The sequence below is a fragment of the Miniopterus schreibersii genome, assembly GCF_964146895.1.
Source record: "Miniopterus schreibersii genome assembly, chromosome: 17".
In the NCBI taxonomy this organism is placed as follows: Eukaryota; Metazoa; Chordata; class Mammalia; order Chiroptera; family Miniopteridae; genus Miniopterus; species Miniopterus schreibersii.
In genome coordinates this window covers 27,541,432-27,565,681 of record NC_138117.1, presented here as the reverse complement: position 1 = coordinate 27,565,681, position 24,250 = coordinate 27,541,432, and positions in this window count along the sequence as shown.

Here is a 24,250-nt window from a genome sequence, read left to right as displayed (position 1 = left end):
ATTACATTCTCCTGTTCACTCATCCCACCCTCCCCACTGGCCCCCAAGCTCCTAGAAGACATGGGGTCTTGTTCATCACATTATCCCAACACGAGGCCCAGTTCCTGATGCATACTCGATTTTCAGGTTGATTGAAAATGTTCATAGGCAAACAAATTCAAAATAAATAATAAAAAATTAATTCTGAAGTATTTTGGATTGGATCGTGTATAACTAGTGACTCAAAGCTTATCTCTCATTAGGCAGCTTCTCTGAATAGGCACCCTTCAGTGCAAACGGCAGTTCTAAATCCATTCTCAGAGGTATATAAATAAACATTGGAATTATGCAGTGGCGGCTTGTTTAATCTTTTCCAGAACCATACCGATCATGTCAGTGGATGGAGGACTTTCTCCATGGTAACATTCCCTTGAATGCAAAAGCTCCGGGCACTCTGCAAACAATCACTCAGGGATGCTATTCCTGCCAAATCCAAATCCTGATTAGCTGGAAACTTGGACCAAAAAAAGTGCCCATATACCAGGTGATACCCTGTGCTCTGTTTGCTGATAGAAGATACAAGCTGTGACCTGTGGATCTTTGCATTCAAATTACTGCCATAAAAGACAGGTACATAATACCTTCTCTAAGCAAGAAACTAAATGTGACAAATATGTTCTTTCTTTTTAGATAAAGAAACAATAGGAAAGCCAAACCCTAATCAAAGATGCAGTGCCTCCAACTTGTAGAAGAGTTTACAATGTATAAGAGTACATATTGGATAGTCTCGAGCACTCTGAAACACACAGAATTACTAAGGTATGCAGTGTTAGGAGTACAGAGAGGTAGAAAGAGGTCAAGTGTCAATAGTAAGCTATTGCTACAGCATTAAAAAGATAGGAAACATGATTTGAGGCAGAGCCAATGTTAACTTGTAATTAAGGTAATTATTGATTGACTTAAACATTTGATTTTAGACACATTCAGTTTGATTCTGTTTTGTAGAAATTGGGAAGCAAAGGTTATTGTGAAATAAATAGCAGGATTATTCTGTGTATAATTTCTAAAATCTAATAATATTCTAGAAATGGTTGGAAAGACCCATTTTGAAGTTCTATAAATGTATTAATTCTTGGGAGGGAAGTCATTTTAAGGTTTAATTTTATTTTTGTCAAATCATTAAACTCTGAAATTCACTCAGCAAATACTTATTGAGCACCTACTATGTGTCAGGCAATGTTCTAGACTCTTGAGATATATATACAGTGATCAAAACAAGTTCTCATCCTTTGTAAAGCTTATATTTTGAGGAGGCAAGACAGACAATAAACAGTAAACATAAATGAAAGTAAACAATACAGTATAAGTTAGAAGGTGATGATACTATGGGAGGCGGGAAGGAGAGCAGATTAATCAACTGATATTTTGAATAAACTGGTTGAGTAGTTGCCAGAGAAAACAAGAGTTAAGCAAAGAATGGTTGGAGGTGAGGGAATTGGCCATACAGATGTCTGGAAAGAAGCACTCCGAGCAGAGCGAACAGCCAGTGCAAAATTATGTTGTTCAGGGGACAGAGAGGAGGCCAGAATGACCAGCATAGTGATTAGTTTATTGGTTAAGCCGATTCAGGTTTATCAGAACAGAAATTTATAGTTGCTTACATAAAATGCAATGGAAGGAGAGGCAGTAACTCGTTCAATCAAAAGCCCAGGCTGATGACAGGTCTGTCAGCTTCAACACGTGATTTTTCAAGGTCACCCTGGACATTGATATCCAGTATGTGGTAGAAGAGAGTATAAAGAATACAAGAGATTTCTATAGGCCAGGGTTAAGGTGACTAACTCCCCATTTGCCCAGGAGTGGTGCATTTCTCAAGATGTGGGACTTACGGTAAAAACCAGAACAGTCTTGAGCAAACCAGGATAGTTGGTGACTGCTGGCCAAGCCTAGAAGTGTGTGTGCCGTTGCCAGAAGTCAGCTGCATGGCCTCACACAATGCCAAGGGACTTATGACATGCAATCTATCTCAGTGCCAGAACAGAGGAAAGGAAGTCAGACAAGAACAGAGGACAGATCATTAGAAGGACTGAGCTTTACCCTGAGTGTGATGAGAATTAGAAGGTTTTAAGGAGATGAGTAATATTTTACTCATTGCACTTCTTTATTTAATGAAACACATGTCATTTAAAAAAAATAGCAAGACTTCTTGAAAACATTTGTAAATATTTAATTTACAACCTTACAAGATAAGCACTCCTACTACTCCCATTTTACAGGAGAGGAAACTGAGGCATGGAGAGATTTGGTAACTTGCCCAGAGTCAAGGAGCTGCACATACGTGATGGAGCTGGTGTTCAAATCCAGGCAGCCTCTGAGCTTCTAACCATCCTAACATCTAACATTCACACCCCAGATAATTCTCAGGGCCTTGCAGAACCCTCAGGAAAAAGGCAGTAGGTGTGGTATGCCTGTTATTGACCCTCCCATGTCCGGGAGCAGCCTTTCCCCCTCTGGCAGGTACACAAGTGGTCCTATCACTCTCTACCTGGGCCTGCCTTTCCCACTAATGCCTCGCTTCCAGTGTGCATCCCCGTGGTGGGTGGAAGAAGTAGTGAAAATGAAAGGGATATTTGAACAATCTCAAAGACCTCTGCCTTCTACTGACTCCCCAATATCTTCTTCCTTTCATTCTCTTTAGTTCATAATATCCAATTAAAGTCTCTCACCTAACAATATGGAACATTTGCTTTCAATCAGTATAAGCATTACTTTTTTATCATTGACTTAAATATACATTCATAATTTAAATTCTTGCCTTTGTGAATACTTTCAATAATGGGATCTGAATGTTGGAAAATCCTGCCATCTGCTAACACTGACTACTAGCTTGAAAACAAAGTGAAGACAGCCTGTGAATATGTTTTAGGACAGATTCCATAATAGACTGAATAAACATTAATTATCTTTCATAATCAAGAAGTGCTAAAGATCTCAAAAGATAAATAGGATACACTGTTCATTTCCTAAATAACCTTTAGAAAATGAGATGCCGTGGGGAAAATCATGCTGGAGCCTGTGTTAAATACCAACAGATAGAAAAAATGTGAACAGTAAAGAAAAAAAAAAAATACTAATTTTGAGATTAGGACAAGTAGGAAAGAGGTCTCCCTAAAAGCTGATAATAAAATAATTATCAAGGACAGGTGATACTTCCCATCAACTCCCCATCAGGTAAGTTTGTGTCTCAGGGTTGACCTCTACAAAAAAACCTTAATTAGCACTTTTCATCACTCAATAAGACATAGTTATGCAGAGAGACAATTTATGTTTATTGCTCATGCACCGTTCTTCTAATAAAAACATGGAAACCTACCTCTTACAAGCTTGAATGTTAGTGACAATTTCCAGTATGTGCCTGGAATTGCTAAAACTTCCTTCTGAGGCCTGAATCAGGGATTCAATTTCTTGCATCCATTGGCAGCATTGTAAGGACATAAATAGTGTGCTTTAATTTCATTCATACATTAAGGGGAGAATATCTTTCCAGGCCTGATTAATGGGTTATGGCCTTGGCTTCAAGGTAGACAGTAAATCGAATGAATATAAGAATATACTTCCTTTTACCAGCATATTCTTACCAGAGAGTAAGGGAGTTAGAATGTATTTATGGAGCTTACAACATTAATGAGTCTCTTGCAAATGAAATTTATTAGTAACCAGACACAAATATAAACAGGAGTTAAACAGAGCAGCCTCAATTTCCTTATTTTAGACTTGATGATGAAAAAAAAGATATCTACAAAAACATAAATGTCAAAATCTCTACTCTCCAAAACAGGAGTATGTCAGATGATATATTGAGGTTGGGAAACATGATTAGAATATCTATTTATTTAGACTTATTTTAGACTTGATGATGAAAAAAAAGATATCTACAAAAACATAAATGTCAAAATCTCTACTCTCCAAAACAGGAGTATGTCAGATGATATATTGAGGTTGGGAAACATGATTAGAATATCTATTTATTTAATCTTTATTAATTTTATTTTATGGACCTTCACAATTTATGAAATGGTGTGACGGTACATGTATATATTTATAACTAATACATATATACATATATATACATATATATTGATTAACTTCTCCACTTTTTTAAAAAAATTATCCTTATTGAAAGTATTACAGATGTCCTCTGAGGGGATCAATGGGGGGAAAAAGGGAGACATCCACTTTTTAAAAAAAATTTTATTATTTCTTTAATTTTTATTTTTTAATATATCTTTATTGATTTCAGAGAGAGGAAAGGAGAGGGAGAGAGAGAAATAGAAACATCAATGATGAGAGAGTCATTGATCGGTTGCCTCCTGCACGCCCCCGACTGGGGATCAAGCCCGCAACCTGGGCATGAGCCCCGACTGGAATCAAACCCCGGTCGCCTGGATCATAGGTTGATGCTCAACCGCTGAGCCACACCAGGCCAGGCCCACTTTTTTTTTAATTGATTTAGTGTATAATCCAAAACATGGGAAGACACAGTATCACATGATACTCTCCTTATCTTTGTAGTATATTGGTCTGTTTAGCTGCTTTGATGTGAAAAGGAAAAGTAAGCCATCCTAAAAGCAGTAAGAGAGTAAGAGTAAAAGGAGAATAAGTCCAGCTCCATGCGATGATACAAAGCACTTTTTGTGCATCTGTGTCAGATGGTCTTGGTGCCTCCAAAGCACACCTTTACTCTCTCTCTGACTTCAGCTGCAGTGGGGTACAGTTCAGTGGGAGTGTAGACTCACAGCGATAGCTGCCACCACCAGCCCGGCCTCACTGTCTTGTGCTTTCTGCCACCAGGTCTTCCCTAAAGCCAGGGGAGCCTTCTCACCCAGAAGTAAGAGGATGTTAACATCTCTGGGAGAATCTGAACTAAGATGTTCAGTAGATGCAGAAGTTATCATCAAAGGGGAACTTGCTCAGATGCTCAAATTTTTGAAAAATTTAAAGTAGAAAACGAGATGTATATTAAAGTTAAAAATTTTCATTTAAGTGATCAAATTAAGGGAAAATGGGACAACCTCACAAGAACAGATAGAAACCAGAAGAATGTCATGTTTAACCTTTCAGTTTCATCTCTAAAGGAAGAATTGACTGGAGTGATTGTTAGGTTTAAACTTATTCCTCAATGAGCAGTGGTATTAAATATTAGGAAAAAGCCTTCTGCTCCTATAGAATGAACCTGGCAAGAATCTTCATCATCAGTCAGCATGAGACAGACACTGTCAAGGAGCTCCACTCTTGGATACTCTGATTATCCCCAAAGTGTTCCATAGGACCACATGGTTATAGTTTAGTTTCTACTTTTATATTACTTAAATAAATTTCTTTCATTTGAAATTTGATGATGAGTAAACAGTTGGGAAGAATCACAATACTGTATGATCAGCTATCGGCAGATTTATCACATGTTCACAGCAGAAATGTGATTCACCAATCCCACCTCGCTTACTTTCATCCAGCCTACAAATTTAGTGTAAAAGACTCACCACTTCACTTGTTTCCACTTTTCATTTAGAAAAATATATATACTATGTGAGAACAATTAAGTATTATGCTCTAAGCACATCAGTTTTGTTAGGGAGTCAATACTGGCAACTATTAGGTATTTCTGGTTCAACATCATGGAATGAAGGATTTATGGTTAAATAACAATGCAAACATAAACTATAGGACCTAAATAGTGTTTTTGTGATCGTGCAGTACTCCTTTGCAAGATTAACCTAATAATTCCTTAGTGAAGAAACTAAACTGTGTCTGTAATTGAGAAGCAACAGTAGCTGTGACTGGAAAGCATGACCAATTTAAGACATGTAGGGGACGAAAAATAATTTTCCCTCTACCCCTTCTAGGTTCTTGTCTGAGATTCCCTATAATAAAGACAAATTAAAAGAGAAAAACATACTTAATTTTGTATATATGAGAGCCCTACAAAGATATGAAACTCAAAGGCAGCCAAGGCTTCAAAGGGGGGGAAAGGAATTCATAACAATACAAGAGGAAATGTTTGGTAGACCAATGTCTGCCCTGCCGTGCATATAAGTCTCTCAGATGAAAAAGTTATTTATCTCTGCCAATAGCTCTCTTCCTGGTATAGGCCTCATTTCTAAATTCTTTTAAGAGAGTTAAGGGGGAGGTAAAAAGTTTTGCTTGAGTCTGCTGGGTCTTGACTGCCTTCAACTCAACAAACGACATGAACGAGGGGCCCATTTTGGGGTGGCATATTCTGCTCTCCTTTAGACAACATCCATGATGCACTCAGAATGAAGAGTCCTTTTAGAAAATGATCTAATTGCAAAACCCAGCTGTCCAGATGTGCATGTACACAGTGGGAACTTTTCAACATTTCCAAGTTTTGTGTGGCAGCCAGACTAACCTTTAAGAATGTGCTGCTAGTTCATATAATCTTTAATAACCCCAAAAGCTCCTTGAAAGTGATTTAATTATATGTAAAAATGAACATGCATAGACATGCATATCATCTAACTGATTAAAACTAAAGAAAAAATTTGCATTTTGTATCAGTTCTCAGCCTATTATGAGACCCTCACTGACCATACTTTTAGTATCGCTGAGCTTCAGAGATCTGGAGACTGCTGGCTGTGCGGTCTTTGAGGCCTCACTCACAGAAGACAGAATGTTGTTTGAGGCTTTCTGTCTTATCTGTTCTTGCTTTTCATCTTCTGTGCTTGTATTTTAATCTTTCTCATATCTTTGGCTCTTTGCATTTGCACACTGCTGAGTGGGAGATAGTACCCTCTATTTTGGAAAAATGAGACTTCTCTTTTTATCTTTAGTAAGCTGTTTGGGGGCTGTCTTCATTGGTGCTGTGCTTAATTTCTGAGGTTTCCTTTAACTCCTCAATTATACTCACTGCATTTCTGTTTAGTGAGAATTTGGGGGTTTCACAGAAATCTCCGGCCTCCTGGCATTAGGGGGAGCCACAAAGGGTAGTATAGCAGTAGCATCCTGACCTGACTGACAGCATTTTCTCTCTGTACTTGTTGCCCAACTTGGTCATCCCAACTATGTTGGTCTCAGAGCCCATTTCCAGTTCATTCTAACTGAGGGTCTCAGGTTTTTATGTAGAGGAGAATATTATATTCTTAGAGTAAAGATTTATAAAGCATTCCATTTTAACACCTTGGGTTATTATTTGTGGTAATAACAGCCAGTATTTATTCCAAACTTACTATTTACTAAAGTCTTTAAATGTGTTGTCTCCTTTAAATTCTCACAAGTAATCTCATGAGGTAGAAGTGAATATTTTTTTGCATTTTAAAAATATAGAGTTTAACTATTTTTCTAATAGTACTTGAGTTACATGTATCTGCAGTACACGGTGGAGGAGGTTGAAAGTCTAGTTAAGAAAATACATTGGACAAACCCAAACTGAGAGACATTCTACAAAATACCTAATAATACTCCCCAAACCTGTCAAACTCCTGTTTGTGAAAAACAGGGAGGCAGAGAGACTGTCACAGAGCAGGCTAAGGAGACATGAGAAAATGCAACATGGTACCTGGATTGGGTCATGGAACAAAAAAGGAGCATTAGTGGAAAAGCTAGTGACATCATAACTAAGTTTGGAGTTGAGTTAAAACTGCGGACCAACATTGGTTTCTTAGTTTGACAAACGTACCATAGTGATGTAAAATGTTAACCTTAGGGGACACTGAAAGAGGGGAATAAGGAAACTATCTCTATAACCTTTGTGCTTTTTCTGTAAAAATACTCTCAAATAAATAAAATTTTAAAAGAGGAAAATGATGGATTAAGACAATGACCTTGGTCCCCTACCTAGTGCCCTTCAGCAGCAGTGACAAGGTCTTCAGTTAGTTGCTTGATACCTGGAGTGGGCTGTGCTTCACGCAGGATGATTAAAGAGCCCGTTGCCAATCAGTGTTTTCAGAATACCTGCCACATTCAGGAAGTGCTAGGCCCCGCTTCCCTTGTAATTCACAGCTTTTATTTTCCTCTGTGTTTTTTGGTTCACAGCTTTTATTTTTTTTATTTTTTGGAATTGTGGGAGTTTTTTGTTTGTTTGTTTGTTTGCTTTAACAGAGGCTTTTGAACAGGGGGAGAGAGAATTGTGGGAAGTTGTTCTCATTCAAATCCCCAATTTTTACATTCTGAACTCACAATGATGCTACATCCTGGTATTTAGTGGATGTCAGTGAAGAGAAGTATTTGCAAGCCTATCCTTCCTCATGATGTTCCCAAGGGATATATTTACAGTCATTTTGCTAGTCAGTAGGAATTTGGAGAATTTAGAGGGCCCCTTCCCTCCAGAAGGGCTCCTGCTCATCACTACAGTTCAAACTCTTTGAGAACAGGGACTGGAGCAGCAGCTTAGGGTCAGGGACCAGGGGAAAGCTTCTTTCCCTTTGTAGGCCAAGCTCAAATCTTACCCCAGATTTCCCAGAAATTTAAGTAATGAAACCATTTGAGTGTGACCTGTGTGTATTTATATTTGTGCCTCAAGTACCCCAAGTTCAACAATGACTTCAGGCCAAAAAATCTCCCCTCACTTCCCATGGTGGGTGGTTACCTGGCTGATGTGGCAAGTTACCTGGCATCTTGCTTGTGTAGAACCCTCTGATCCAAGTCTCTTGGGAAGGAAAGTCCCTAAGGGTCCTGGAAAGGTGACTCTCCAAGCACTTAGCGCAAATTTAAAGAAGGGACGTTGGAACCTGTTGAATTTTTTCATTTTTCCTATTCCAAATCTAAATGCTGTGTTTTTCCTCAGCATTAAGGTATTGGCTGATATGCTGATATACTGACATTTTCATGCTTTTACTAATTAGCAATTAATGCCAAAAATGAGGAGCAGGTTTTGCAAAGAGGCCAAGTAAATATATATTGTCAAAAGGCCTAAAAGCCAGAAACACAGCAGGCAGGAGAGTCATGGCAAGAAATGCCCCACTGAGTGACTGTTCTTATTCAAATCCTTCAAGTATGAAAACTTGTCAAGCACTTGTTCCTGGGTTGATACGAGTAGAATTAGTAGAATCTTCATCAAGTTCATGGGGAAAATTTTTTTAAGAAGCAAAAGCATTTAACACATACATCTATATGCCAGTTTCAAACAATGCTGTGGAAGTTTCCCATAATAATAAAAAATCTAATTAGACACAATAATTCAAGTAAATGAGATGCTAATGAATAAATATACCCTACCATTCCACGACATAGCCTACTTACAAAGAATGCTACAAGTTGGATGGAACGCATTGGGGCCCGTTAGACCCAGTTACAGACCCAGTCTGTTATCGAATAGTTGTGGGACCAGGCTAACCACTCTGAATTTTGGTTGTGCTATTTATAAAATTGAGATGCTAACGCATGTCTCATTGGATTGTAGTGCTGATTGGAGAGCAGGCTGGATATTGTGAGATGCTAACTTTTCCTCCTTGGCTGTGTCCTGATCTTTGCCTTCTCATTTTCTTCTCACACCCACAGTGGTTGGCTGCTTTGACCTTCTGGGCAGGTGGGGGAAGGAGTGGAGCAGAAGTAGTCAGCAATTCTATCTGGACTTATTTTTCCAACAGCATAAGCTCATCGGAGAGCTGGAAGGTTTTATAGAGCAGGCAGAAGGAAAAAAGGGGTGTGTGGAAAAGGAAAGGATCTGGAAGAATTTTGGAGGATGGATTTCTCTCAGTCAACACCAATACCCAGTGACTGCCAGAGGGGCAGAGAGAAGTCCATGGATTCTGAAAGCAGGTGACAGTCATACTGCTTTCTGGAAGCATCCACTGGGGCAGCAAAATCATAGAGAGGAATGGCTACAGGGCGGGTGCAGGCTGATGAGACCCCAGGAAGCCTCACAATGGTTTCTTGTGGCCCAAAAGCAGCGTGGAAGCAGCTGAAGGAGCGCTACTAGAGCTGAGAAGTGAGGAGGGTAAGGAGGATGTTTCAGAGGGAACCTGCGAAAAAATATGCTTGATGAGAAAGGATCCCCCACTCTGTTTCCTTGCTTCTTTGTATGATCTCAGAACAGGAGCAGAATTCTGGTGTGCGAGAAAGCCTGACAATGCCTGACATTCAGTTTCCTGCCAGCCAGAGGGATGGGCGTGAAAATTGACTTATTTAAAATAAAGATATAAAATATGTCTTGCATACTTGAATATATGGAATGAGATTCATACATTCTCATATGTAAACCATTCAGTGTTACCTGAAGTACATAGGAGATGCTCAATTAATATTAGCTATCATTATTTATTACCTGGCATTGACAACTATAAAAAGGATAAGGTAGAAAAATGGAATTGGATTGCAATATATTAAAAAGGAGACATATTTGAAATGGAATGCATTGATTTTAATACCTTGAGAACACTACTAGAGATTTTTTTTAAAAATATGATAGAGTGCACTTTGAGTCCCACTCATAGGGTTGAAAAGAGTGAGAAAAACAAACAAACAGAGACCAGCACTCACTCTTCCATAGCGGTCCCTGTGCAATTCTGGAGAAGGAAGGACCTTCCCAAGGCACTTCTGGCTTAAGCCTTTTAATCCACTCCAACATATGAGTGAGCAATGCCCAGATCCAGTAAGGAATTCTAGAAAATTTATGGCTCTTGACCTTGGTTTATAGAGTTGGGTAAATAAATTTTCAAGGTGTCAGCCAAGAATAATTTAAGCTTCTATCTGACCTTAGTCACCCACTTTATTATATATATGTTTTTCTTTTCTGTCTTTTTTTCCCCCCACTATATCTAATGGTTAAACTCAAGTCCTTTGACATGAGTTTATTATTTTTGTCATACTGAAAAAGATTTAGGACATCGGAGGTTTAATATTGTATTCCAGTTTTAGTAAGTTTATAGGTGATTTTTTTGTATTCTTATTTTGCATGTCACTCTATTGGCTTGGCTACAGTATAGAAGTGTGTGTGTGTGTGTGTGTGTGTGTGTGTGTGTGTGTGTTGTAGGCTAAAAGAGAAATACACACTACCCATATGGTCAAATAGTGCCCTAGCATGTTATAAATATGTTGCCTCTTTTACTTGAGTCATTTTCTCCTCAATGAATGTTTCTGTTGCTCTGATTTCATCTGTATAAATTATGAAAAAGAAAGTATCACGTGTGATTTGCCTTACCTGCCCCAGTGCTGTCTAACCCAAAGAAAAGAAGAAAATCAGGAAATGTATTCTGAGGGCAGAGACATGGCCAGATGGCTGACCTTACTGCCCATCCTAAGCTCTGCCATATTGGTTAGAAGCAGCACCTGAAAGGAAGAGGCTCTGGGTCTTTTGTCATTTGCTGTCTTATTTCCTTTGTTCTTTGCCTTTGGTTGGTAATTGATATGGTTGGTATACCCAGAGGAACTTTTGAGCACTGGGCACAGATTTTGACATCCAAAAATAAACAATAAAGAGCCTCCAGCCAATTCCACTGAGTGGGGATGCTCAGTACAGTCAAGTGGGATGTAGCCCCACAACAAGCATGTGTTCAGTTGATAAATATGGCCCTGCACTGATGCATTTGCTTCAGAACTACATTTGGAACCAAATACAACCCTTCCCAAGTTAGCAATTTCAGTTCCTCCCATTAAACTCTCCATGTTCATCTCTTTTGTTTTCCTGACCATCTGTGCCCAGCCATCTACCATAAGATTAATAAATATCTTTGCTAAACTAAACAGTTTTTCCTTAAATCAAAGAAAGAGACCCTTTTCAAGCCCCCCAGATCCTGTAGGACCAAAGCAGAAATCATAGTTTCTGACTCCCTTTGACCTAGGTTAGCAGGTGGACTGAGGCCACATGGTTTTAGAATATCATTGTTTCTTACCAATTTTATAGACACAGAGTTCCTCCTTGAGCTCTTTAAAGCATATTATGGCTCATTTTGTTGCACCAAGGATTTAAGTTTCATAACTGCACTGACCAGCCAGTAGTCTAATGCAAAATATTACACATTTTAGACACTCAAAAACATATAATATTTGATAGATATCAATAACTGTAATTGCAAGATAAAATTTAAAAATTTTTAAAAAGATGGCCAGAGCTGCAGTCACCTGAAGCAAGGTTAACACAGGGCAAATATGCTAGGCTTGGTGGGCTCCATCAGTGTCTGTCACTTATTATCATTATTATCATCACCACCATCATCATCCATATCCTTTCCTTCCTCTACTCCTTCTTCTCTTCACCTCCTTTTAAGAATGTCAGCCCATTCTAAGCTTGAGAGCCTCATAAGAACAGGCCATAGCAGGGATTTGGCCCATGTACTATAATTTGCTGACTCCTTGATTGGGGCTGCAAGATATGCTTCCAATAGTGGCTCATTCACATGATTGTTGGCAGGAAGCCTTAGTTAGTCACCATGTAGACCTCTCCACATGGCTGACTGAGTGTCCTCACGACATGACATCTGGCTGCCCCCACAACAGGGATCAAGAGCAAGAGTAAGGAGGATGTCACTATTCCTTTTATGGCCTAGTCTGCCGTAGGGACAGGAAACTTTCCCCTTCTTTCCTTATATGGATTTTTTTGGCTGGTCTAATAATTAAATTGACATAAGACATATTAATAGGAGAAAAACAGATTTCATATGTACGGGAGCAACATAAAAGAATATGAGATTCCCCTGCAGCCAGGTAATTGCAGATTAGATACCATCCTGAGCTAAAGGTAGGGACCTGGAGCTTAAGAGGGTGAAGACAATTCACAGGAAGATGAGAAGAGCAAATGTCTGGTAAACAAATGTTTGCCATGCCCTGCAGATAGGTGTTTCTGACATAAAAAGTTATCTCAGGGGATATTTTAGGCAGTTAAGGGGGAGGTAACAAGCTCTCCCTGCATCTGTCGGGCCCAACTGTGTTCAGCTCAAAAGCATCCACATGTTATTCGCGGCACATTCTGGGGTGGCGTGTCCTCCACCCCCTCACTTGGAATTCATACACGGTCACATTCAAAGCAAGCCAGTAAGTCTAGCTCACACTCAACGGGAGAGGGACCCATCTTTTAAGGGAAGGGTTTTCAAAAACTTGTGGACAAATTTTAAAACTACTATACCATTGTCTCCTGTGACTCTCACCATACACTTGATGGTGAGAAGTCAGAAAATAGCACTTGGCATTAAAAAAATGATCTTTTTTATTCCAATTAGTTTTTATATTTATGAACTGAAGCAAAAAAAACACTCAAAAGTAAAGATCGCGTTTAAAATGTCTCTAATATTGACAAGTACCTTAAAGCCAAATTGAAGTGGACCTCAAAGTCTGAACAAATAATAGCCTGAGAACTGATAAGGGAACAAAAAGATGAGTTAAAATGCCCCTCTTGTGCCTGTTAACACTGCAACTAAAGTCATATTACTGTCTTGAGGCTCAGTGGCTAGCTGTCATGTATATGATACCATCTAGAACACAGAGTGCACATAATAGGTACTAATTAAATCTGGTATCATTTCAACAAAGAATGATGGCCAATATTTGAAACTTTATGGCTCTGGAATGAGTACTGAAAGCTACAGGATAAGATGTTATCCTCACACAAATTAAAAACAGGTATCACCATAAAATAACTGATGTAAGGAGCAATGTAATCTTGTCCTTGTCTCAGTGGGCCTGTTGCATTGAAAAGCGTGTCTGCATTTACAAATAGACTAAGAGATGAGTATACAGGCCCCACGTCCAGAGCATGTGGTCCTCCTGTTTAAAGATTATGGGGCTTCAAGGATTCCAGGGCTAGTAAGCCAGTACTAACTATACTAAAACAGTAGAAGGTGAACTTAAAATAAAGCAGACAGTATTCAATTACCTTAAAAGAACATGTACGTAGTTTTTGTTAGCACTAGGCATGCACACATAGCATAGCACTTGGAATTAAAAAAATGATCTTCTTTAATGCCTAACATAGCACTTGCCATGTTAGGTAGTCAAACTATAACAGTGAAATAACACTGGTAAAGTAAACAACAGTGTGAAAAATTCTTTTGAAATAGTCAATTCTCATGTTATTAAACAATGATTATCATCATAGAAAAGGCACCTTGATGTTGAGGCCTCTCTTAATCATTTTTACCATGCTTAAAAATGACCAGCTCCAAAGGGTAGTAAAGCCAATAATTTGTCAGGTGTATATCAAGTACATTTGAGTTCTAGGAGGAAAAAATGCATTAGAATTGGATGCATAAGGTTTCCATAATCATTACAAGGGGAAACCTTTCTCCTTGAGGAAATCAGTAATTACTTTTAAAAATTTTTCTTAAAATAATCTAAAGATATCTTACAGGAGTCTCACATAGCAAAAGGCACTAATTTAAACATTTCTCAGATTTTTTTAAGGTGCTTTAGAGGAAGGAAGCAAAGAACCATCCCTCTGATATAAGTTGTTACATTTTAATCAGTCACAATATGTTGTTATGATATTCAAAATTCAAAATATTTATCTAAGACAAAGACCACAGGAATGACATAAAATTAAGCTTAGTTAAAAAATATTAATTAGAACAAAGGTGAATCTTCCTCCTAAAACAATGAGCAACATTGCCCTTTGTAACATTAGCGTCTTCGAAACCATTAATCAAACCGGTAACATTGCCCCAGTTCACCACTCAAACATGACGGTGCTAGAAGAAATTCATAATTCACCGAGTTCTTTTGGAATAGGAGAGCATTTTAAATAAAATAATTGAAATATAAAAACAGTGGATGTTTTTGACTCCAACAGTTTACCCTTCATCTTGATGATTTTGTCTCTACTGTCTGCAAGGCTGTTAAAATAACTGGAACCGGATTTTCTAGACATCTTTGAGAAAGTGAAGCTGAGACCGGTGGAAATCTTATGAGATGGCTGAACAGTTGAGTTTTCAGGGGAATCTGTGTCATCACTGGTTTGCCTGCTTTAGGGTTTCTGCTGCAACCTGAAATCCGAGGGTGATTGGTGGAAAGCTTGGGGAAGAATTTCTGCTTCCCTGAAATTTCTAGCACTGGAAGCACTGGTGATTTTAGTTGTTGGATTTTTTTGGGGTTTTACTTTTTGGTAAAATTTATTTTCCTTTTGAAATGCTTCTGCTTAACATGACATAATTTTGAATATAAACCCCATTTCCAAGCATAGTTTCAATCTCAATGTTTTTGATAAGGTCCCAGGGGAAAAAGGCCATCATGGGGTTGTCTTAAGTTCTAAACGCAGATCCAATGCTCTAAACATTGCTCACACCGGCACAGGCCTTTCACGATAAAGTGCCATGAGGTCGTAAATAATGGTCTGCGACAACACTGTATGAGGCCAGAAAAGTGGTCAGACTAACAAAGAGACAGTTTTGATTGATATAAAAATACTCTAGTGGTTTATAACCAGAAATGGCAAATGAAAAAGAGAAAGGGGGAAAAAAGCATGTGAGTGGGCTTTTATAAAATATTTTTTAAAACTCATTTGAATTTACATTACCGCTCCTTGGAAACTACAGGAAATGTGATAAATGGAGACCTTACTAAAGTTAAATTGTAGCTAGTTTGAAACAACAATGCCATATATTTTATAAAATTATTGCCTGTCTTTTTTGTAGACAGCAACTCCATACAGGGTCCAAGATTAAAGAAAAAAGAAGGGAAAAATGTGAAAATGTACCTCACAGAGAACTGGAACACTATCAATCATTTAGTTCTGAATTCTTTAAAATTGTAAATTATAAACTTATACAGGATTCGCAGCTGTGCTTGGGAAATAGTGAATTTTAAATATATGTATTTTTATCATTGAATTACTCATGAAAGATATGTAAAAGGAAAAACCTGATACCATTACCGCTTTGTCATTTCAGCATTATAATAAAAGATATTTCAAATTCAATCAAAAAATGAAAAAATGAGTAACACAATGAATTTTTTTAAATAGCCATGCCTGCCTTAGCCTAGTAGCACAGCTAGTTAGTGTCATCCTGATACACCAAGGTTTTGGGTTTGATCCCCAGTTAGCGCATATACAAGAAACAACTGATGAATACAGAAATAAGTGGAACAACAAATCGATGTCTCTCTCTCTCTCTTCCTCTCTCTCTCTAAAACCAATTAAAAAATTAAATAGCCATGCCACATTCCAATCAGTATATTTTAAATATTACAACCAATACCCTGCTTTCAATGTCTGTTTCATTAATTTATTTATTCATTTAGTCAGTAAGTCATCATGGAATATTTTGAACCTCTATGCTGGTCATAAATAATACAATACAATTGTGTCAAGCTGGACCTGGTTCCTGTCTGCATGAAATTTATATTCTGGTGAGGGATCAATCAGCCTACCATAACAAAACACAAATCAAAAAATGTGTAGTAGTAAGTGGTATAAAGGAATTGAGCAATGGTATCAGAAAGAGTCTAAGAAAGGAAGACCTATATTGGGCAGGATGATCAGGCACAGTCTCTCTCAGAGATCTAAGGTGAAATCCGAAGTGGAAGTGAGATGGGAATCATTCCAGAGAAAAAAAGTGATATGTGGGGGTCAAGACCAGGTATGACTGACCCTTCAAATACAATTGGGGATGAAAGGGAGCAATGAATGGTGGTTGCTGGAGGGGGATATGGGACCAACAGAGATTTCTTTGCTTTTAGAAGGGAACACTAGAGCACGTAAGTATGCCTATGAAAATGATCCTTTGGAAAGACACTGATTGATGATGCAAAAGAGTGAGGGTTTAACTGAGGCGGCAAAAGATGGTGAGGATGAATAGGATCTGAGTCATGGTGGAGAGGTAGGACTTGATGGAGAAGAACATACACTGGAAGGATACAGTTGTGAGTTGTGTAGCTCTGGAGCAAGGAAGGGGAATGTGTGGCTGGTGCATTCTCTTTGTTGTGTGAAGGTCATCAGCTATGAGAGAGGGTTGTGGAGCTGTGTGGAAGAAATAAAGAGAAATATGAAGTCACAGGGAGCCTCCCAGACAAACAATGACATTTTTAGTTTGATAAGTCTTTGTTGTGGGGGCTGCCCTGTATATTGATGGATGTTTAGCAGAATCCTTGGCCTCTACCAACTAGATACCAGAAGCATCTCCATCAAGTCATAAAAATCAAAATTGCTTCCAGACATTGACATCAATCCCCTGGAGAGAAAAACTGCCCCTCTTTGAGCCACTGACCTAGGGTAATGACCGAAAAAGAAAGCATAGAGAGTAAGCCATAGTGAAGATGCAATGGGAAAAGAAATACTCAATTTGTTCAAAAGATGGCAAGAAACAAGGGGGAAAGGAACAAACAGATGAGACAAACAGAAAACAACTGGGAAGAGGATAGATTTAAATCAAATTATACTGCTCATTACACTAAATATAGATGGCCTAAACATCCTGATTAAAGGTTATCAAATTGAATCAAAATGCAAGGCTCAGTTACATGTTATCTACAGGGAAACTCAATGGAAACATACAGATGTAGACAAAGATAAAAGATGGAAAATAAATATAGCATGAAAAAGAAGGTAAACTTAAACACAAAGCAAGAAGGAAGAAAAACAGTATTAGAAGGAAGAAAATCAACAAAATAAAAACCAGTAAAACAACAAAGAAATAGCAATGAAATCAAAAGCTGTCAACTAATTTGATAAGTGTCTAGTCAGACTAAGGAGAGAGAAGAAAAAATTACTAGCATTAAGAATGAAAGAGGGGCCATTACTATAGATTCTACATACATCCTCATAGCAAATAAATATTCTGAACAACTTTATGCCAATAAACTTGATAACTTACATGAAATGGGAAAATTCCTGGAAAGACACTAAAGGGGAACAGAGTTCGCCACCCCAAAATATGCCTCTTTGGGATATTGATTGTTATTTTAAGCTGGTTATTTTTAAGAAACAAAAGACTCAGAAATAACCTTTGAGCTTGCCCCTGTCTAAAAGAATTTAGATGGAGGCATTGCTCCAGGAAGGAAGCTATCATCATTGATAATATAGTTTAATATGAACTAGAGTGCAATAGGGAGAAACCTAGCAAGGTCCAAGTTAAATCAAAGTCCTCTCTATGTTCCACTGTATAGATGGCTCAGCAAAAATTTGTTTATCAAATATTGGCTTTTCCATCTCCATGTAAATTGCCTTCCTGCCCTTTGAAGTTCAAACCACAACCCCCTTTCTCCTTTCCTCAAGATGGCATATAAGTCTGAACTGACGGATCTGTCCTTTTGATCTTATATTGTTATGGCACCACTCCCACCCTCATACATAATACATGATAAGTTTGGTCATTTTCTCCTGTTAATCTGTTTCATGTCATTTTAATTATTTGACTAGCCAGAAGAACTAAGAAGGGAAAGGGAAAATTTCCCCCTCCCCCACAATTCAAACTACCAAAGCTCACTCAAGCAGTAACAGATAACCTGAAGAACACTGTATCTACTAAAACAATTGAGTTTGTAATTAAAAACCTTCCCATAGAGAAAACTGCAGGCTCAGTGTCTTAACTGGGGAATTCTACCAAATGCTTAAGGAAGAAATAATGTATATTCTACAAACTCTTCCAGGCAAGAGAACACAGATGGGGAAAAAAAAGCTTTAACAAAATGCTAGTGGACTGAATCCTGATATATATAAAAAGGATAGTGCCTCATGAACAATTGGGGTTCATGCAAAGAATATAAAGCTGTTTCAACAGCCCAAAATCAATATAAGTCACCATTTTAATAGACTATAAAAGCATAACCATGTGCTCAGCTCAACAGATACAGAAAAATAATTTGACAAGATTCAAAACCCATTCATCATAAAAATTATCACTAAACCAGAAATAGAAAACTTCTAGAACCTAATAAAGGTCATCCATGAAAAATGACAGCTAACATCAGACTTAATGGTGGAAGTCTGTCTGCTTTTCCTCTAAGAAAGTGATTTTCAACCTTTTTCATCTCATGGCACACATAAACTAATTGCTAAAATTCTGCAGCACACCAAAAAATATGTATTTTTTGCTGATTTGACAAAAAAGAATAGGTATAATTTTTATTCATTCACACTGGATGGCTATTGTTGTGTTAGTTGTTGTCACTTTTTAAACTTGACAATCCAAGTGAGGAGAGGTCAGTGACCCTGACTAAATAGTCAGGTATGGCATATTTAAAAAATTTTTGCTGTACATCGGTTGAAAATCGCTGCTCTTGCCCAGCCAGCATTGCTCAGTGGTTGAGCATTGACCTAGGATCCAGGAGCTCACGGTTCAATTCCTGGTCAGGGCACATGCTCAGGTTGTGGGCTCGATCCCCAGTCAGGGGTGTGCAGGAGGCAGCCCATCAATGACTCTCATCATTGATGTTTCTCTCTCTCTCTCTCTCCCTCTCCCTTCCTCTCTCTGAAATCAATAAAGATATATTTAAAAAGAAAAGAAAAGAAAATCACTGCTCTAAGAGAAGGAACAAGGCAATGGTATCCACTGTCACCACTTCTATTCACATTATTTTGGAGATCCTAGTCAGTGAAGCAAAGCAAGAAAAAATATATAAAAAGAATACAGATTGGAAATACAGAAACATATGTCTTCATTTGCATATGATATTATCCATATAAATAATCAAAGCATCTACAAAAATGCCTCCAGAATAAATAAGTGAATTCAGCAAATTCACAGTATACAAGATCAATATAAAAATAATTATTTTTCTATATAGTAGCAACAAACAGTTGGAAATTAAAATTAAAAAATTTATACCATTTTCTAATAGCATTAAACCAGGAAATATTTACAAAGAAATCTAACAAGATATATGTAAGACATGAAATATTAATAACACAAACACTACTGAGATAAATTAAAGAAGTTCTAAATAATTAGAGAAATATGCTATTTCACACATCATAAAACTTAAAATTATTAAGATGTCAATTTTCTGTTGGCTTGTTATTATCAACAAGACACAAACCCATTCAAGCCTATAGCACTCAGGACTTACACTTCTGTCCTCATTTCCTGCTATGCCCTCATCTTTTTTCTTTATATTATCCACACTCACTCTGACCACACTAAGCTCCTACCTGTCTGGAGGCAGACTCTTTGTACAGAATTGCTATTTTAAATACAGCCCCTCTTTTGCCTCTATTTCAATCAGGAATGTTTTCAGATGTGAAGTAACAGAAAACCTGATCACAGTGGTTTGGACAAATCAAGGTGTTGTGTTTTTTTCCACTTAAGGCTAAAGGTAGGAAATTCAGGGCTCATAGGGACTTAACTACAGGGGCTCTTTCTACTTCCCTGCTGGCTCCTCTGAGGCATGGTGGCTTTCACCTCCTCTGCATCATCTTCTAGGCATCACATTTGTGTACCAGATGGAGGAGGGAAAAGCCAACACTGGCTTTCTAATCCTAAAGTTTCATCTACTTAATTCAGGAAGGGCTTCCTTTATGCCTCATTTGACAGACTGAACCAGTCATGGCTAAGAGGACAGATATTTCCAAGACAGGTTTAATCAATCCTGATGCATCCCATGGGACTAGGGTGCAGGCTAACTTGCCTTAATATCAGGAGATCTCCATGGGGTTCTTGAAAAAAATAAGATTCTGTTTTCAGAGAAAAGGAGCTGCCATGAATGTGGGTTTGCCATTCCCAGCCCACTCCTACTCATCTTTCGTGGTCCTAAAGAAATGGCCACAAGCAGGGTGGTTATTGCCTTCTGTACTCCAGGAATACTTGGAGTTTTAATTCAGCAGCATCACTTAACATAATTTCCCTGGGATATCTGTCCCCTGGCTTATTTGTCCTTCTTGGCCTTCTTGCTCTTCAAGAGCAGAACCATCAAGTTGTTTCTGCATCCTTAAGGAGCATGAAGAACATGACTCACACCTAGCCAGACAGTGCCCAGTAAATGTGTTAAATAGAAAGTTGGACTCATGATCTTAGGAATTAGAAAGCCTAGATTGTTTGCAATTATGTAATACTAATAGCTCACATTTATGTAGCACTTTCCATGTGCCAAACACTTTCCCAAAGACTTTAAATCCTGATACAACCCCATCAGGTACTTCTGGTACCCCCAATTTACAAGTGAGAACCAGTTTAAGTAACGTGTCTGTGGTCACACATTTAACAAGCAGTGGAGCTGGTTCAGCTCTAGAGCTGATGCTCTTAATCACTATGCAATGATCTGCAGAAAACTTCTCTGAGTTTAACTTTATACACAACAAATTTATCACTCGAGGAAGCAGGATGAAATTCATCAGGATCATCAAACTGCACAGAAATCCTATTCTGCAGAAATATGGGATATCATAAAATCACAGACTTTTATGATCATGTAATCTAACTTTCTAACCCATACAATAAATCAGCCAACAACTAATCAACAAATATTTATTGTGTGCTTACCAGACACTGGAAACTGAGAATACAGTGGTAAACAAAATAAGTCTAATGGAATAAATTAATATTAAATTATCTTACAAATACATAACTGAAAAATAACAACAGGAGTATGACAGGCATATTCATAGCACATTGAGAGTGTAATGGGAATTACTAATTTAGATGGATTTATATCATAAGGAAATATATGTAACAGCAGGACTACAGCAAATCCTGAACAATTAATTGATGACTACCTCAAATGACAATGTTACTTGCAAAACCAAAAACGTTAACTTCACTGATGCGTGATAAATTTTACTTATGAAGCTGCTTTCCTTGAGGCTTTGAGAATAGCATAAATCTTCCCTTTTCAGATACTTGCCTGAGTGATCCTTACCACACTCTTCACAGAGATTGTGCTTGACAGTTCTCTGCCCTGTGCGATCATGACATTTGCAGGACCATGAATGGAAACATGAAAGATTTCGGGGGAACTCCAATTTATTGTCGATCTACTCTGATAACGTTTTCCCTCCAGTGAGCTACTGCAGTATCTACTGAGCTATGCTTCTCTTGAAATTACATGGAATTATCACAAATTAATGGTGTGACTTCTGTAAATTTACTATTTGAGGAAGGCCCATGTTCTTACAGATCCGCATCATCTTGTTGGAGTCCTAGAGTTTATTAGACTTTGGTATCCTGACTTAATATACTAAATAAGCACTCAAGAGCCAGAGGTGTCTACCTAAAATATAACTTAGTAACAGTGAGAAATTGTCTAAATATAGCAGTCAGCAGAACCAAGATAATTTCTCCCAGTAAGAAAAATGTCTAGTTTTTGCATAACAATTATACTTTGATAAAACTGTTTTTTAAAAAAAATCTTTTTGTCTTTCGAGTAACTGTTGGCAGTCTTCACTATATCCCAGTGGCTCAGATGGAGAAACATGGTCTTTACCTGATAGTACAAGACTTGTCCTTGCTGAACTCAGCCTTAAGGATGCTGATTAATGAATCAAGTCAACCTAGACGGAACTTTCCTGCTGTGATAGGTCTGTGCAGAAGCTCCCCCCCCATTCTACTTTACCATCTGGTCGTTTTTATGATCAGAAGCTTGCCTGGGATGAGCTACACAATTTGTAATGGAATGAAGAGAAGCTAACTGCCCAGCAGGGGGCACTGACCACACAACAACATGAGATAGTTTGGGCGATGGTGTTTTGTGCTCTCCCATAGGCCTCCTCACTCTAAGGTAGTTCAGCTCTAGGCTCTATTCACGGTAGAAAGTTCTTGGGACACCACAAAAGTCTCATTACTGGGTCATCACCTCTAAAAAGGCCCCACACTCTGGACTTGGGAACAGAACTGGTGCAAGTTACCATGATTTCTTTTTTCATATCTGTACTTGGACTACACTTAGGTTACTAGTAAGTATTTTGGTCTTTTCATTTTGAAGTTATTATATCTCCATAAGACCATCTTTTTTGCCTCATCTAAAGTCGGTTTGCTTTTCCCTTGCCTCTGTAAAGGAAATAAAAAGTCTTTTGTACTTTAACATCATGTGAAACTAATGAAGATTCGTTCCCAAAAGCAATTTGTACCACATAACACTTATCCTTCCACATGCCCCTCTGGCTACTCCTTCCAACTCGTGTCATCCTGCTTACATCACCAACCTGCTAAGCAGCCCTTGTCAGGTTCTAGCAGATGGGAAGAGCCACAGTGGTAGGCACACAGCTTTGTGTTTAACTATGATGTTATGCTCCTTCCTAGGCTCCTATCAAAATTAAATGAGAAAATGCACATAAAGCACTCTCCATGGCACATAGTAAGAGCTTAATAAATATTCACCATTTCTGTTATCTGTGGTATCTCATTAAGTATCATACTCATTGAGACTTCTCCTCCTTATGACCAGTTGTGGTCATCTGAGAGTTTAGAAACTAAGGCCCTAACAGTAGATTTTGGTAATGGAATCCTTTATACTTAGAGAATAAAAAAGGACTCTCAATCCTGACCCACCTTCACTTCAGGGCTTTTCTTAGAATTCATCCAGGCACCTAATTCTGGATCACATACATCCTAGCATACGTATTGCACATTTAATCAGCCTGCAGCCTAAACTCTGTCCCCCAGTACCCAAACCCACACAGCATGAAACATTGCAAAAGGCAAGCAGTCCCTCCCACTCCAAGAGCTGGTTTGTGAATCTCTAATTATGGGTCTGTTTGAAAAGCCTGCCTGTGGACTGCTCTGCTAAACCACTGCTAGCAAAGGGAGACAAGAAGGTGGTGGGTTGAAATGTATGTGCATGTCTTGAGAAACGGCTTCAATATAGGTTTGTCTTCCAGTGTGACCCCTCCTCCCTCACCAGGGACAGATTGCAGCACCTCCCTAGCTGACTAGCATGCCAGGAAGAGAGTGAGTGCTCACGGGTGTGGGTGATGTGGGAGGCAAGGCCAAGAGCACTTTGCTCCCCTGCGTTTAGGGACCTGCTCCATAATAAAAGACCCCTGGAAAGCTATGACGCCAAAGGCTTCATGAGTAAGGCATGGCATTGCTGAGATGATAGGTTGAGTAGCTGATGTTTAGTAAGGAAAGAAAGCCAGTCAAAACAGCATGTCCACCGATATCCAAAACATAGTTTTCCTTCCTAAACACAGGCTCTTGTTTTTGTAATCAGATTTACGACAATCCCAGGGACTTGGCTGACGGGAGGAAAAAGGAAATCAAATCTAAAGGGCAACGTTGCCTAGGCTGTGGTTCTGTTTTTAGACCTGAACATCACAAACTGATGTCTGATCTGGAACTCTCCTACACACTGAAGCGATACATTACAAAACAGTCACAGAGCCCAGGCGTGCTGGTGTTAGTGAAATCAGTACCTGAGCACATTACGCCCGAAGCTCATTCATTTACAAAGGATATGCTCT